This window comes from Cornus florida, unplaced genomic scaffold (genome assembly GCF_030987335.1).
Source record: "Cornus florida cultivar Cherokee Brave unplaced genomic scaffold, ASM3098733v1 CherokeeBrave_3.0.0_Hap2_Chr04, whole genome shotgun sequence".
NCBI classification, from domain to species: domain Eukaryota; kingdom Viridiplantae; phylum Streptophyta; class Magnoliopsida; order Cornales; family Cornaceae; genus Cornus; species Cornus florida.
The window spans coordinates 72,679,250-72,696,757 of NW_026775574.1; the positions used below are offsets into that span (position 1 = coordinate 72,679,250).

The 17,508-nt window shown below is 32.8% G+C and overlaps 1 protein-coding gene and 1 pseudogene across 1 annotated transcript in view; one reads left to right on the top strand and one right to left on the bottom strand.

Moving 5' to 3' along the window:
- The window catches only part of LOC132305113 (uncharacterized), a 94,158-nt gene that overhangs the window by 44,225 nt on the left and 32,425 nt on the right, over positions 1–17,508 (bottom strand). The gene's annotated exons all lie outside the window — the stretch shown is intronic.
- Positions 9,685–15,647, top strand: LOC132302260 (uncharacterized; annotated as a pseudogene).

The window sequence follows — 17,508 nt, forward strand, 5'->3', positions numbered from 1 at the left end:
TAAAAGCTCACCTAATTTTTCAGAATAGAGTTTGCTATCTTAAATATGAGCATTGAATGAAAGGAAAAAGTAGACGAGATTAGTTGAGAATGCCATCAGTATCACATATAAATGTATGTGTGTATGTGTGTGTATATGTATGTGTGTGTATATGTATATATATATATATAGAAAGAGAGAAAGAAAAGGAAGAAAATGAAAATGGTAGCATGACAGTACAATCACCAATAAAGATTGGAAAGGAAATGTTGGTGGCGAGTTCCCGTCATAATGTGATGAGTCTGGTACATTATGTAAAAATTCAAGTGTATGATTTATTGCCATATTCATTGTTAAGCGTTTCAAATTAAGTCTGGTAGTTTATATATCAATTTATAATTTATGACAATAAATAATTTCATAACACTACACATTTTCTGTTAAAATTTGACAAGAGATTCATAAATCAAAACTAGTTGGACAATAGTTACTAAAAAAGCAAATGAACATGGACAATTAAAAAATCAAATACAGCCACAATTCCAGTCTTTGATAATGTTAGAATACAGAGACAGAATACAAAGTAGTATTCCAGCCTACGAAAGAAATTTAAAATTAAATTAATTATTATATAAATTCATAATACAATTTTATTAAATAATTAAAAAGAATTCAAATAAAGATAAAGATAAGAGGAAACTGAAAAGTATAACAAAAAATAAATATAAAGGCGGAAGGACATGATGGGCCAATGGGGCTCTAGCACTACATTATTACAAAAAGAAAGATCAAAAGAAAAAATGGCTCCATTTATTGGTGCACATGTTGACAAATAAAAAAGCTATTGAAGCTATATTTTGATGTTGAAATTGATTGTAAATTAGTTGGGGTGGACAAATAATTCGCGAACCCCATCTAATTCGATCCGATTCGTTCGAATCGAATCGCTATACTTGATCTGATCAGTGAAATATATATATATATACATATATATATGTATATATATTTAAAAATAATATATTAGTTAATAATAATTTAATTATTTTAAGGATGTATTAGTTAATAATTATTTAAATATATGAATTAATATAAATAAATTAAAATTTTATTTATTGGGTTATGGTTAAAAGACAAATAATATTAATTATAAAATAATAATAATAAATAATTTAGATAAAATTCAACATAAATAGTGTGTATAGAGAGAGTTTCACGAAATCAATATTGACATTTTTAAGTACATTTTCAAACATATAGTTTGATTAATCACTCTCTGTCTATTACTCTCTTTTTTAAAAATTGTCATTATTGTGTTGTAAAGAAAATTAATCATATTCTTAAGTTTGTGACTCTTGCGTAAATTAATTTTCCTTTTTGTTTTGAGGTACAAAAACACAAATTAAGGTTTAAAAAAGATGTAATTACTAATTAAATATTAACACATAATAATTAAAATCATTAATATAAAATACTTATATAATAAAATATACTGTAATTAGCTGACAACACAAGGTGCTTTTAGTAAAACAGGTACAATCAGTCAATCACCAATAAAGATTGAAAAAGAAATTTTGGTGGGCTATCCCATGGATGTGACAATATGGGTCACTGGGATAATGTTTTTGGGATTTCCAACCAATAGGGATAACCAAGTGCATGATCTAGATCATTTCAGCAGTGGTTGAAGGTGTGTGGTGTCGGTCACTCAATAATTGTATAATGTTTTTGAAATACAAAACAATTGTCAAGAGCCCTTGTATAAGATATTAAGCTAGTCTAATATTAAACTTTTAAATAATTATAATACTATTTATATTTCTTAAGAAATTAAAATTTGTCTTAATTTGATATAAATTTGATAACTCGAAAAAGTAAATGAGAAAATGTTGGTGGCAAGTGCCCATCATAACGGTCCAATTTGAGCTATTGGATAAGATTTTATGATTCCAACACAATGTATGGTCCAACGCAATGCTATTATCAGTCCGTCATCCCTCAATTTAGTCAAAATTAAAATTTGACACGAGTCTCTTAAATCAAAATAAATTTTTTATTATTTTTGGCAATGAAAGAGATAGCCAACAACTCCCTCCATCCCACTTTAGACGTCGCGTTATTAAATTGTGAATCACGATTTCCGAACGCGACGTCTAAAATGGGACGGAGGGAGTATTTTTTTGAGATGGTATTAATTTACTGGTCTGTTGGAAGATTTTTAGAAAGTGTACGGTATTCGTCTTGTCCACCTTCACTTCTAACTATTTCTTCCCACACATAATCTTAGTTGTGTGAGAAGATTTGCTACTGGAAGTGAGAGTAATATCTCAGACTGTAGCAAGCTTGAACGGTAAAAAATGTTAGGTTTTGAAAGGCCAAAAGTCTCTCGAGGTCCATTATCTAGATATGCGCCAATTTAGATAAACAAATCAATGTCAAGTTTAAGATGCACATGAAGTTTAATATTAGAGGTCCCAGAACAAAAAAATGGTACATATATGGTGCAGTAGCAAATTTAAAAAAAATTGGCAATGAAAGAGAGAGCCAACTACATCAACTTGAAGATACTGCAAGTCCAGAATAGGAGTGAGAACTAGAAAAATGATCCCTTCTGTGTATGGGGAGAGGGTAAAAGGTTTAATTACTGCGGTCTAGATTTTTGGGAGTTCTTTTTTTATTTTATTTTTCTTAAATAAGAAAAAAGAATGGTAACTTGAAGAAATATTGTACTTTATACAACTTTAATAGAGTTGATGCTTTTACTATATTGAAAGAATTTGTCGGTAAACAAGCTTCACCCAAGCATAGAAATAGAAAAAGCTTACACAAGTTAAATTCAGAATTATAAAATTTGTGTAAAAAAAAAAAAGGAATCTTGAATTTAATTAAAATTTTACCCAAAAAAAATTGTATTAAGACAATAAAGTTAACGGTATATTCAAATCATATTATGATATATGAATTGTCAATTAGGCATGCAAAAGACTAATATCATCTTCAAAAATTAAATTTTATTCAAGAATGCTCTTTTTAGTCAAGACAACTTCCGAATTCAATAATTATTAATAAAAAATATATATATATTTTTAAGAAGAAAACAACGTGACTAATAGATGTTGATGAGATAAGATGACATCACCTAAATCATTGAATGTGAACTGATAATTTCTATTTGCCATTGTTCATTTGTTCGTTTTTTTTTTTCATTTGTTGATAAGTACAACACAAACCCACTAATATTGCCTTCCCCCAACACGACACCCTCCCCATCTATTATTCTTCTCCCAATGGAAGTTTAATTAATGTGAACTTTTTATATTTATTTGCATGCGTATCAGGATATGAACAGGGGTCATAATTTATATCCAAATCCATTAAATCGCTTAAATTTGTTCATTAAAATTAAATTATTTGGATAATCAATTTAAATGAATGGGTAAAAAATGGATACACATTATATTCATGGGTAAATAATGGGTGAATAGTGAGTATCCATCTCATCCCGTTCAAACAAAATGTTTTTTTTTTAATCTCTTTCGCTTCATCTCTCAAAAAATTTCCATCTCATCCCGCTCAAACAAAGTGTTTTTTTTATCTCTTTCGCTTCCTCTCTCAAAAATTTAGAGAAAATAATTTCATCTTTTTTTCTTTTTCTGTACTTGGTTTTTTTTTTTTTTTAAGAAAGTAATTTCATTGGCCGACATAGTTACTGTTAAGTTGGTCTCTCTCTCTCTCTCTCTCTCAAATGTGGCAATGCTTTATTCTGAAAAAAAAAAAAAAATGGTATAGAATAATTAAAATTCGCCTCTCCAAATTTTTCTCTCTATTTTCTCTCTCGTCTTTGTTTTTTTTATCTTTCCCTGGGCTGTGGCACTGCTCTCTCTATCGCAAATGTTACCTCAACTTATATATATATATATATTTGCACTACAAACCTCAATTTCTATTTTATTGGTTAAAAAAATAACAATTTTTTATTTTTTTATTTTCAAGAATTAAAAATATTTGACAATTTGTCTTTAAAAACATTCGGATAATTGGGTTGGGTGTGGGTTTAACTCAACCCATTAAATACCCAATTTATCCCGCCTATTTATGATCAACCCAAAACCTACCTAGACTCACCCAATTGTCACTCTAGAATGTCATTTTCGCCCAATAGTCAGCCCTAGAATGTCATTCTGTCTTACATACACGTATTTAAAAGAGTACTGTCCACATTTAAAAGAAATTTATTACTAATTTAATCTTCGTTTAGTCAATAATCTTACCGCGATGATTTCTTCTTAGTAATGATTAATCACAAGCAAAGGCAACCAATGACCCCCTATGCTCTTTGGTTTTAATTAATTTATTTTTTCACAAAAAAACAAACCAAACCAACCAATGAGAGGACAGTGCAGGCACTCATTTGCGAGGTTTTCCATTTCGAATTACTGCATCTAAAATACCACGCAAATTTATTGCTACATTTGTTGTTTCCTATTTATTACACAAAAAATTAGAATAAAATAGAATATTATTTATCTAGTATTTACACAAAGAAAAAAAAAATTGTTCAATAATTCAATAAAATTAGAATAATTTTTTTTTTTTTTGGGGGACAATTTTTTAATGGTTACTTTTTATTTTTTTTGCTCCCGTCAAAAGAGGCAATAATATATATATATATATAATTTTTTTTTTTTTCTTATCTTGTCAAAAAGAGACCAAAAATATTAACTAGAGAAAATCTAAAAAGAGAGTTGTCATTTAAAAAGAAATAATTATTTACTTATAAAATTAAGGTTAGAATTGTCATTTGATTTAAAATTGTTGTGTGCCCCCCATAAAAATTTCACCTACCAGTCAAAAAATATAAACCGTTTGACACCTATTGATCAAAATAATATAAGTTATGAGTAAATTCGGACCATTACTGATTACCAACAAGGACTTGGATTGAAGTTTATGTTTTCATTTTTTAAATTTTTTTATTTATTAATAAGTAAGTTATAGATTATGTCAATTATATAAGAGTTTCACTTTTCTCTGAAATTCCACCATTAACTAATAACTAGACATATGATAACATTTCGATCCTTCAACTTTGATCGCAGTTGTCTAGGGTTGGAAGAAATGGGCCTGACTTTTCTAAGTAAGACAAGGCCTGGCCCAAACATTAATGAGCAGCTCAGTGGTGGATGGATTAGCCCTGTCATCATCCATCCTGGTTTGCCGAATAGGCAGTCCTTTTAAACTTCTAGTCCGAATGCATTTCATTTTGTAGGGGCTCATCTTCTGGTATTTAATTATTCACAAAAAGAACAAAAAAACAAAAAAAAATTGACGCAAACTTTCCACTTAATTGTCTAGTCTTATTAATTAAAAAAAAAAAAAAAAAAAACCCAAACCTTGTCATATGCAAAATGTGCAAATATATCTGATCTTAAAAAAAATCTTACATTTTTCAAATTGAGCAAATAATAACATTTTCTCCATTTGAAGATTAAAATACTTAAAATGCTCTTAAAGTAAATTCTAAAATCTCAAAAAATCCTTAATAAAAATGTAAATTAAAATAGAAAAAATATTTGTCAAAATTAACTATCAATGGCAATTTGCTACAAAATTTTATATATGTATATATGTATGTATTTTCACATACCAATCAAAAAACATTAACCGATTGACACCAACAGATCAAAATAATATAAGCTATGAGTAAATTCGGACCATTACTGATTACCAACAAGGACTTGGATTGAAGTTTATGTTTTCAATTTATTTTTTATTTTTTATTTATTTATATGTAAGTAATAGACTATGTCAATTATATAGGAGTTTCACTTTTCTCTTAAATTCTACCCAGGGGCGGCTGGAGTGTTAGACAAGTTAGGTCGTTCTCCTAAGGCCCCAGCCAATAAAAAAGCCTCATAATTTTTCATTTCTTTATATATTATTATTTTCTTAAAATAATTATGTTAATTATTAAATATCAACAAATAGAGGGATTTGACATTGACTTAAAAAATTTCTATTGTTTATGACCTTCTTTCTTTTTTTGGACCCCAAAATTTTTTCCTTATATATTATAAGTTACTTAAACCTCAATCAATAGAGAAATTTAATATTAGGCACAAAATATTTCTATATTTATATTACTCTTTTTTGGACAATACTTAGGTCCTCACTAGTGAGGACCTACAACATAATGACTATTGAGGTGAACCAATGATAAATGGATATATTTAATTGCCAAATCAAAGTTGATGGGTAAATACTATTACCATCAATGATTTGGTAATTAAAATAGGATATATCCATTTATTATTGGTCCACCTCAATGATTAGTACGTTATAGATCCTCATTAGTAAAGACCTAAGTATTGCCTTTTTTTCTCTACATATTTTTTCTCATCTCATTATAATTTTTTTTTTTCATCTTCTTCACTCCTACAATTTACAACCTTACTCCATCACAAGACTTTGAATGAACTTTTATTCTATTAAATAAAATTTTGGAGTATTGGACCAAATTCTTCGAAATCAGTTTCTATTGTTTTATAACTTCAATTAGTTTATAATTTTATTAAATTTTGTTATCATAAAATTATTTATTTTGTTTATAACTTTCCACCATTAACTAATAAATAGACATATGATGGCATTGCCGTCTTTGAACTTTGATCGCAGTTGTCCAGGGTTGGAAGAAATGGGCCTGACTTTTCTAAGTAAAACAAAGACCTGGCCCAAAACATTAATGAGCAGCTCAGAGGTGCATGGATTAGCCTTGTCATCATCCATGCTGGTAGGCCGAATAGGCGGTCCTCATAAACATCTAGTCCGAATCCATTTTATTTGGTACAGGCTCACGTTCTGGTTATTAATTCTAAAACAACAAAAATTAGAAGATCTGTATTTTTATTTTATTTTAGAAATGAACTAAAGCTCATATAAGCTTGAGCTCATTTATCACTGCTATTATTAATTACACACAAAAAAGAAAAAATACTTAGAAGATTTGCATTTTATTTTTTAAAATTGACGCCAACTTGTCTTAAGTTTTCACTTAATTGTCTGGTCTTATTAATTAAAACTTTTTGATAGAAAAAAGGGTAAAGTAGAACCAAAAAAAAAAAAAAAAAAACACCTTGCCATAGGAAAATGTGCAAATATTTCTGATCTGCAAAAAATCCTACATTTTTCAAATTGAGCAAATAATAACATTTTCTCTATTTGAAGATTAAAATACTTAAAATGCCCTTAAAGCAAAATTAAAATATATATTTTAATTTACATTTTTATTAAAGATATTTTGAGAATTTAGAAAAAAAAATTGTCAAAATTAACTATCAAGGGCAATTTGCTACAAAATTTTGAATGTTAGGGATTTACAAACTTTTTTTTTTTACACATTTTTTGTATATGAATAATTTGTTTTGCACTTTACCCGATCTCTCTCTCTCTCTCTCTCTCTATATATATATATATTCACATAGGAGAAAGAGAAAGCCACACGTGCATACTTTCCATGCATCTAATTTGTATCTCTTTGACACAAAATCTAATTTATGCAAAAGCCCAAGTAACTAAAGAGTAGAGGCAAGGATTCAAGTTTGAAAAGACTCCAGTGAACGCTAAGTCAATGCAACTTTAGGAATTGTACTAAAGCCTTATTAACCCTGTATTACATATCGAAGAAAAAAATGTATATATATTCCCATAGGTCACCCTCATAACTTTGTGATCCAAAGTGAATGATAAGAATATTTCTGAAAGCCTTATTAACTCTGTATTACATGATGGAAAACTAAATCTTTCTAGTGAAGTTAAATTTGCTAGTCTTTTAAGTGAAGTTAATGTTTACAAGTTGAAGCACTGATCCAATGAATTTTAATCTGCAGAATATTTACATGCTGAAGAGAAATTCTAATTTGATGTTCCTTGTACAGTTGTACTTGCTAGCAATGGTTGAATCCTCAGAGCTAATTTTTCTTAAATTACTTTTTTTAGTAATTCCAACTAAAAGGAAAATGTGTTTGCACTCAAGTGTCCTCAGTATAGCATGTCTTTTCTGTTCTAATTGTGTCATTACAACTAGGTGAACCAATGGAGTGCTATATACATTTCTTCTACCTCATGTTAGTGGTGAAACTCAGGTTTAGTTGATGAGTGTCCCTAAACCATTCAAGTGCAAATACATATACCATATGCATTTAATATGGAAATCTCGAGATTTAGTTCAGAAGCGCGGCTTAGAAGCAACTGACATCTCTTGATTCATTGAAATGGCAGATGCTGCATTAGTATAGTTTTGGTACATTGCATTGGCTATCTATCTCTCTCTCTCACTCACAGACACATTTTTCGCGTCCATGACAATAATAGCATTTTGCCTCAATACTGCATTTAGTGACTATGAAAAGAAATTCAAATGCAATCACATGAACATGAGGAATAGCTATCAGCAATGTGCAGATTATTATAAAATCCCACAGAAGCTGGGCTTAGGGAATCGGAACAAAATGCTACTCGTATATCAAAGTAGAAATGAATTAAACAATTATTGAGTTTATCTACGCTTCAAATTACGATTGAGAAGATCTTGTAGAGTCAGAGTTGCACCAAAAAAAAAAAAAATTCATTTAGCAAAATGCATACATGATTAATGAAAGATATATCAGTGGCAGCACAAAATCCCTAAGCATTCTCTATCGAAATCGAACAAGTACTTGCCAAAAAAATTGAATTAAGATAATTAAAAAATTCAAGGAAAAAACATTATTCATAAAGACCTAAATCGAAAATAGCAAGGGATGAGTAAGCCACTTCACTTCCGTTAGGAAGTAGATATTCTGATATGTTCCACTCTTACCTTCATCATAACCATTACCACATGATTTTGAAAGTTCCAATTTTTCTTGATATAGTTTCAACAACTGAGGAGCTTCCTCCTCATAACAGGTCGCAAGCTTCTTATAGGGAAATTTGATGGAATTGAACTTTTAATATTGTCATCCAATGTTCTTCCTAAAAACTCCAAGTGTAAAGCCTAATCTTCATGCTCTTTGATTTTATTTAAGACTGTCAAACGCATGCAAGGTCATGCATTGGCATTTTCTCAGCTGTATGTTATGTTTTTGGCAGGTTGGAATAAGTTGTTTTTCTTATGGTGTGTTTTTAGAGAAAGGAAGGCCAACAATGTAAAATATCTTGGCTCTCAAAATAAAACTTCTAACCCCGGCTTGAACGATGTACACTTGGACCCGATGTTTGGGTCTCGACACATGTATTCTTCTGGAAAGCCAAGTGAATGTTTATCTGCAGCTAAGTTACTCTACAATGTAGAACGATCATCTACTTGCATCGATCCTCTGGAGTTGTCCTCTAGAGGATAATGGGATTTTAAAAGAAAATTTATAAGGTAAAGAAATTCGAGAAAAAATGATAGGATTTGAATGTAATTACAACATTATCATTTTATTAACTTTTTTTAGTCTCTAATTCTAAAAACTACATCATAACGTCATGTTTCTATATCTAAGTCGGTATAAAGCTTATTTTATTTCAAATTTCATTTTTTAAATTTGAAATACTAAAATAAAATTTTATTTAAATACAGTCCAATCCATAATTCTTGTTTCTTTCAAATACTCAAATAAAATTTTATTCAAGTACAATCCAATTCATTTTTCATTTTCAATTTCGAATTCCAAAAGTAAGGGAATGGCGGACTGGGGTCCTATGTTGGTGGCGGTGGTGCTGTTCGTACTATTGATGCCAGGGCTATTGTTCCTGTTGAACATGTGGCTTAATTTGAAGCTTGCATCACCCATGACATCATCTTCTTGGCCTCCAAATATGTGTGTTCATCAAGCTTTATTCTTGGCCTTCAAGAATGTGTGCCTAGCAAGTCTTTTGAGTGGTCACCAAGTAGCCTCATTTTGATGTCCCATTTTGGCTATAAATAGCCTTGCCCTCCATGGTGTTGAAGCATCATAAATCAATTGAGTGAGTTTGTAATATTAGTTAGTGGGTAAGAGAGTTTGGGTGTAATTGGGTTTTAGGTGTGAGCCACTTTGTCTTGTATCTCTTTATTTCTATAGTGAAATATTGTTTTGTCTTCTCCCCGCGGACGTAGGCATAGCTGAACCACATATAAATTCTTGTCTCGATTGTGTGTGTGCCTATTTATCTTCTTGTCATTTATTTTTCTCTTATTCTCATAAACTTCTATTCGATCCTTATTTCATAACAAACTGGTTTTAGAGCTCAGATTCGTGTATTATGTACAGATACTGTTCACACATACGGTACTATTCACAGATACTATTCGGGTACTATTCACAAATATGGTACTATTCACTGAGTAATTTTTTGGGGAGTTTTTTGAGATGTCGACCAGATACGAGATTAAGAAATTTGATGGCAAGATTATCTTCAGTCTTTGGCGCGTTAAGATGCAGGCCTTGCTGACTCAGCAAAGTCTAAAGAAAGTGTTGTTCGGCAAGGACAAGTTTCCAACAACTATGTCCGATGAAGACAAGGATGAGGTCGATGAAAAGGCGCGTAGTGCAATTATTTTGAATCTAGCTGATGAGGTGCTGCGTGAAGTTATTGATGAAGACTCGACGACAAAGTTGTGGCTGAAATTAGAAAGTCTGTATATGACGAAATCTCTCACCAACAGACTTTACCTAAAACAGAGACTCTACACCATTCGTATGAAGGAAGGTATGCCTCTTAAGGAGCATATTGATAATTTCAATTCTATTATTATGGATTTGAAAAATATTGATATTAAAATTGATGACGATGATCAAGCCCTTATTTTATTGTGTTCTTTGCCTCCTTCCTTTGAGCATTTTGTTACCATATTGCTATATGGAAAATATACTATTAGTATGGAGGATATTAAATCCTCATTAACTCTCAGGAGTTGAGGAAAAAAGTGTCTGGGAATATTGAAGATGAACAGGCTGAGGGTCTATTTGCAAGAGGCAAAAGTGACACAAAGGGTTCTGATAGTAGGGGCAAATATAGATCTCATAAAAATGTGGAATGTTACTACTGTCACGAGATAGGGCACATCATCAAGCACTGTCCCAAACTAAAGGCAAAGAATAGGAATGGCAAAGAGAAGGTTCAGGAAGCAGCTTCTGTAGCAACTGCTACAACGAGTGATTCGGAAAGTGACGATTATGTTCTCATGACAACCTTGTGTTCAGGTATGTCATTTAATGACAGTTGGATTCTTGATTCTGGTTGTTCCGTTCATATATGTCTCAGTAAGGATTCTTTCTCTTCCTATAAAGAGGTGAAAGGTGGTTCGATTTTGACGGCAGACAGGAAAGCTTTCAAAATTTTGGGAATTGGAACAGTCAAGATCAAGACGCACAATGGGTTGGTAAGAACATTGTCAGATGCGCAACATGTACCGGATCTGAAGATGAATCTTATTTTAGTAGGTGTGTTAGAGTCCAAAGGTTACAAGGTTATAAGCAATGATGGTCGTGATGGATTCTCTTGTGCTGCTACAAGGCACCAAGGTGAAAAATTTGTATCTTCTCCAAGGGAATACAGTAACAGGTGGAGTTTCTACAGGGTCTTCTACAGTTAGCAGAAATCTGCGTTTAGGTCTTGGCAAAAGAAGAGTTAGAAAGAGGAGTGACGATCCTAGTTCTCAAAAGGATTGTGAGGGGACTACACAGCATGGTGGGAGAATGAAATCCATTTTCAGATGGCAACCGAAATTGCAGTAGTCTTTACAGAGAGGCAGACCCATAAGGACATGTGTGATAAGACATCTTATTCTCCACAAGGGTGAGAAGATGACTTTTCATTACCAGCCGGTGGTTTGTGGGTTGTTAGAGAAAGTTGCTGAAGGAGATGTCAAACTTGGAATTTTTGAGATTGCTTTTGGAAAACATTTAGAGTTTGACACAAATACTGGAGGTATGCTTGTGGCTGCGCAAGACATGCATGGGTTGAAGAATGAAAGCCTGAGGGTTAAGTTTGAGGATGACTCAAACTTAACTAAAATTCTTAATTAATTTGTTTTGTGGAGAAGATAGTTTATTTTGCAGAGATACAGTGGCTCATTTAAATTTTCGCCAAGGTGGAGATTTGTTGAACATGTGGCTTAATTTGAGGCTTGCATCACCCATGACATCATCTTCTTGGTCTCCAAATATATGTGTTCATCAAGCTTTATTCTTGGCCTCCAAGAATGTGTGCCCAACAAATCTTTTGAGTGGTCACCAAGTAGCCTAATTTTGATGTCCCATTTTGGCTAAAAATAGCCTTGCCCTCCATGGTGTTGAAGCATCCTAAATCAATTGAGTGAGTTTGTAATATCAGTTAGTGGGTGAGAGAGTTTGGGTGTAATTGGGTTTTGGGTGTGAGCTACTTTACCTTATATCTCTTTATTTCCATAGTGAAATATTGTTCTTGTAATGTTTCTGTTTTTTCAGCATTTTCATTTTTCAAATAATTCGTGAAGACAAGGGTATTTCTGTCTTTTCGCATGTTGTGTTCGGGATTGTGGTTGGGTCCATTTGCATTATGTACATTTTAAATTATGTGGATTAAGTAGTATTTGCATGTGGCGCACTTGTGTGTGTGGTGTATAAATTGAAGTAAAAGTAAAAGAGAAACGAAAATAAAATTAAGGCAGGACCCACCACTACCTCAAATGTGGTCTTGAGATCATATTTTTTGCTCTCTCATTTTTCATTCTCCCGTAAGTTCTTTCTCTCCCTCTTGCTCCTAGCTTTTCTTTTCATTTTTGGCTTCAAATCTTTGAATCTTCATAACTTCTTCACTTCTTAGTGAAATTGAGAGCCGTTTGAGGCAAAACGTCGAGCACATCGAGCTTTACGCATCCATACCTGAAATTCCAGATTTGGTGCCCTCCTTGGAGTTCGAATTTGAGAACCCATTTCAAGGGTTTTGTCCATTTTCGAGGTAGGGGCCCTTAATCCACTTCCTTCTTGTTCCATTGCGAGTTATATCTCCTTTGTGTGATAAACATGCTTCGTTTAAGTTAATTGTTTCAATGTTGTATAATTGATGTCTAGAGAAATTCATGATTTTGATTATGATTTGTTTTATGTGAAAAGCATGTTGTGGTGATAGTTTTGTTGTGTTTAATGTGTTGATGACTCAATTGATGATGTTGAATATGATATATGCTTAGTTGTGAAGTAATTATGAAATCTAAAACTTCTACATGCTATAATATTGTAAGCTTGGGACACATATACATGTACATGCCATTGGGTTGCATGAAATGGGAGAAATCAGTTTTTGAAATGAAAACAGAAATTTTGGGAGAAGAGTTTTTGTGAAATGGTTTTGATAAACCCGGTCGCTGCGGGTTACCAACGGGGCGGAGGTTAATATAGCTTGGAGGGGACTAGGGAGTCACCCAAGCGTGGTTGAGCTAACTGGGCCCCATAATGACGCCGCGGGGTTACCAAGGGTCAGGGACACTAGCCAATCCTCCTCTCGTGTCGTGGCGGGGTTACCAAAGGGCGGGTTGTATTAACAGTTGGAAAGTATGGTTTTGAGAAATGAAAATGGGGAGTGACATATCATGCATTGCATTGCATTGTTTACACTTGGAATTGACATTGAAGTTGTTTTAACCTTACATTGCATGATCCCTATTTCCCATTGGCCTATGCTTTGATTGGATTCACAAGGACACAAGATGTGTGTCTTAAGTGTCACTTACTGAGCATATAGCTCACCCTACTATATATTATTTTTTTCAGGTCTTGGAAAAGAACCGGCGGATGCCAATCCACCTCAAAATTGAGAGTTGTTAGAAGATGATTTTTGCTATTTTGTATTTAGCCATTCCATGTATAATCATAATTTTTGGAGAATGTAAATAAGTTTGTAATTATGGCCATTGGATAATGTAATTAAGTTTTATCCAATCATAAGCCTTTTGTGTATTTAAGTAACGTGTGGTGATTCATGTTGTTGATGGTTGTTGTAGTTTTATTTGATGTTAAAATGTAATTAACTTTTAATTGCACTAAATCTAGTGTATTTTAGTGACGTGTGGTAAATTACATTAATAACGTGGTTGTTGTACTCGAATTTATTGTTGAAATGTATTAATTTTGTACGTAAGTGTAGTGACGTGGGTGGTTGAACGACCAAAAGTTGGAATACAGGGTCACAGGACAGTGGAAAGTGGGAGTGAAGATTTTCTAGAACCGGTCGACGTATAACCCAAACCGGTTAACCGGTATCTTTGAGCAATTCACGTCCCAAACCAGTCGACCGGTATCCCAAACCAGTCGACCGGTATCTATTGTAACTTATGTTCAGAACCAGTCGACTGGTATCCAAAACCAGTCGACCGCTATCATGGCAGTGGGTTTTCCCACTGTTCATATCCCAAACCAGTCGACGTATAAGGAGTATACGTCGACCGGTTCTATCTTTTTATGTAATTGCCAATTTAAGTTCTTGACATCCAATTGAAGTTGCAAGTAATTACATTATGACCCAATAAAATAGGATAATTATATTTTAACCCCTGAAAGGACTATATTGCCCCGAACCATATTTTATTTACTATGTGATTCAAGTTAAGGACTATTAAACCCTTGAGTCTCAATTTATGGATTCATGGCAAATTACCAATTTGCCTTTTTTGGACCTTGTTATTTAATTTTGACGTGAAATGACCGTTTTACCCTTGGATGATTTTGGGTCGGGTAAGGACCCGTTTAATGATCCGGATTCATGAGGATTTGGGTCGTTACAGTTTTGTCTTCTCCCCGTGGACGTACGCATAGCCGAAGCACGTATAAATCCTTGTCTCGATTGTGTGTATGCTTATTTATCTTCTTGTCATTTATTTTTCTCTTGTTCTCATAAACTTCTATTCGATCCTTATTTCATAACAGTTCTAGATGCCGGGTCGAAACAAGGTGATTGAGTTCGGGAACATGCAAACCAGTGGTGCTTCCATTCTAGTCCACGCCGTCATCTAATTTGGCCTCATCACCATCCTCCTCATCACTGTTGGCGTCCACATCTACGCCGGCTAATTACCCTTCATTTCTCTATTTATCACATCGATCTGCTCTTATTTTTGTTGTTGATTGACAACTTTGCTGCGATTTTTTATTTTTTGAATTTTTTTTAAATTAGGCATTTTGTAATTGTTTTCTGGAATTTATAGATGTTGGAGATACATTGGAGATAAGTAAGCTTGTGAATGTCAAATGGTCCTTAATAGACTAAATCTTGGAGATTTCAGGTGTGTGGATTGTGTCAATTGTAGTTGCTAGCTCTCTGTTTCCATTCTTCCATCACCACACTGAAATCATCATTGGGAAAGAAAGCAATATTGCAGAATGTTTTCCAAAATAGTTTTGTTTTGTTTTGTTTTGTGTGTGTGTGTGTTTTTTTTTTTTTTTTTTTTCAAAATGGTGACCATGGAAGAATATGAGTATCATAGTATGTGTCAAAATATTGAGTCATGCGCATACAGCTATAGAAGATGGAGATGAAGCCAGCAAAGAACACAAACCACAAATTTCTTCAGGCTCAATCACTACTATCTAAGTTGAGTTTGCTCTAGAAACCCATTATGACTTAAGTATGACTTTTAAAATTAGGATTGTTGATAACATGGTTTTTGGGATTGGGGATTTATACAATGTCATAAACTTCAATATTTTGAAAGAAAATTTTGTTAAGTCCAGAGAATTTCGATCAATCAAAAACTTGTGTAAGTATCGATTGAAGTGTCTATCAACTGAACCTTACGGATTATATTTTTGGATACTCACTCAAATCAAAATTTTAGAAGAATTTTACTTGCCAATCGGTACTACTAAGCATAGGGTGTTTGTTATAGGATTTTTTAACTTATTTTTCCAAGACAACTTATTTTCCACAATTACAACCTAATCATCAACACTGAAATGGTTTAGTTACACAATGTTTATTACATGATCATTCCATTCACTAGCTATAATTTCACTCTTTTTTTATTTTTATTTTTAATATTATAGGGATGATATACATTCAACAGCTGTAATAAATTGTATATTTATTATTTTATGTTGTTTTCCTTTTTCTCGGTTATAACTTTCCACTTTTTGCATGTCAGGAGTTATCTGGGACTGAAAATATATTTGTGAGGCATTTCACAAGTGGGAAATTTTGCACAAGAACAGAATCTGGGACGTGCAGTCTTGCTGCCACCTTAAGTTCACTTTGTTCGCATTTTAACTCAGCATTAGCACCTACGGGCTTGAAGCCCGACAACTTATTAGATGAATTTTGTCTAAGAAAGGTGGCTTGCCGAGGCTTCTTTACTACTGCTGATATGTTATCTCCTTTTAAAAGCAAAGAACACAAAACATCATACAAGTAAAACTGGTGACATTCTCAGTGCTTGTTCAAGTCATGATTCATCCTCTGAAAATGCAGAAAGCAAAGCTACTTTGATGGCTCCTGATACCTCTGGCATTGCAATGCTTTCAAAGGCAGCTGCCGATCTAACTATTGCAGATGATCAGGGACTTCTTGAGCCACATATTTTTTGTGGTAAGAGAATCTTCTCAGATCAGCATAAGCAGCAGAAAGTTTCAGAATGTAATGGTCACTGGAGATGACAGCCCAAACATGATCGTTGGTGATCATAAAGGTGACACGACAGGAAGAATGTGCCATGTAGTTCGACTTCAGTTAGTAGTTCTAGTCTAGAAAGATTTGAGAAGGAAGTTAATGTTCAACCTGTTGGAAACAGGGGCATTAAAAACGTAAACTTTGGATGAGATTTGGAATAGATTCCGCTAATAATTTTTTGCGGATCTCTAGACGAGCGCATTTCTCTCCGTAAGGAGATGAACGTGGTATATTTACTTTCTCAAATCCGTTTCCGGGTGAATGAGAAATTAGCTCCAAAGTGTGGTGTTTTGATAAGCTTAAATGGGTATGCAAAATGTGGGAAGTGTTTGTCCCACATGAAAAAAATGTTGAAACAAATTGAAATTTAAATAAGCTGAGTTTAGGATTTGGGCTTGGGCCTAATTGTAAAGTCCAGATTATTCTTTTTTAGAATTTTGGATTGGGCCTAATTTTAGGCTGGGCTTATTTAAATGGGTTTCACAAATGGATGGGTTTTTTGAATTAAAAAAATTACTTTTTAGTTTTTCTAAAAGGTTACACCTTTTAAATTAAAAAATCATATTTTAGTTTTTCTAAAGGGTTACACCTTTTAAATTAAAAAACCACTTTTTAGTTTTTTCAAAGGGTTACACCTTTTTTTGAACCATCATAACCCATGGTTGCACCCACTCGAAAAGGCACATTGCAACCTATTGGAATGGATGTGTCTATTGGTGAACAGACACCATGTAAACCATTGCAACCTATTGGAATAGATGTGTATAGTGGTGAATAGACACCATGTGAACCATTGCAACGTATTACAATGGTTGTGTCCAATAATGAAGAGATACACTCAATTCGAAAAGGCATTTATGTTTCTACAAATACCCCCATTTGGAT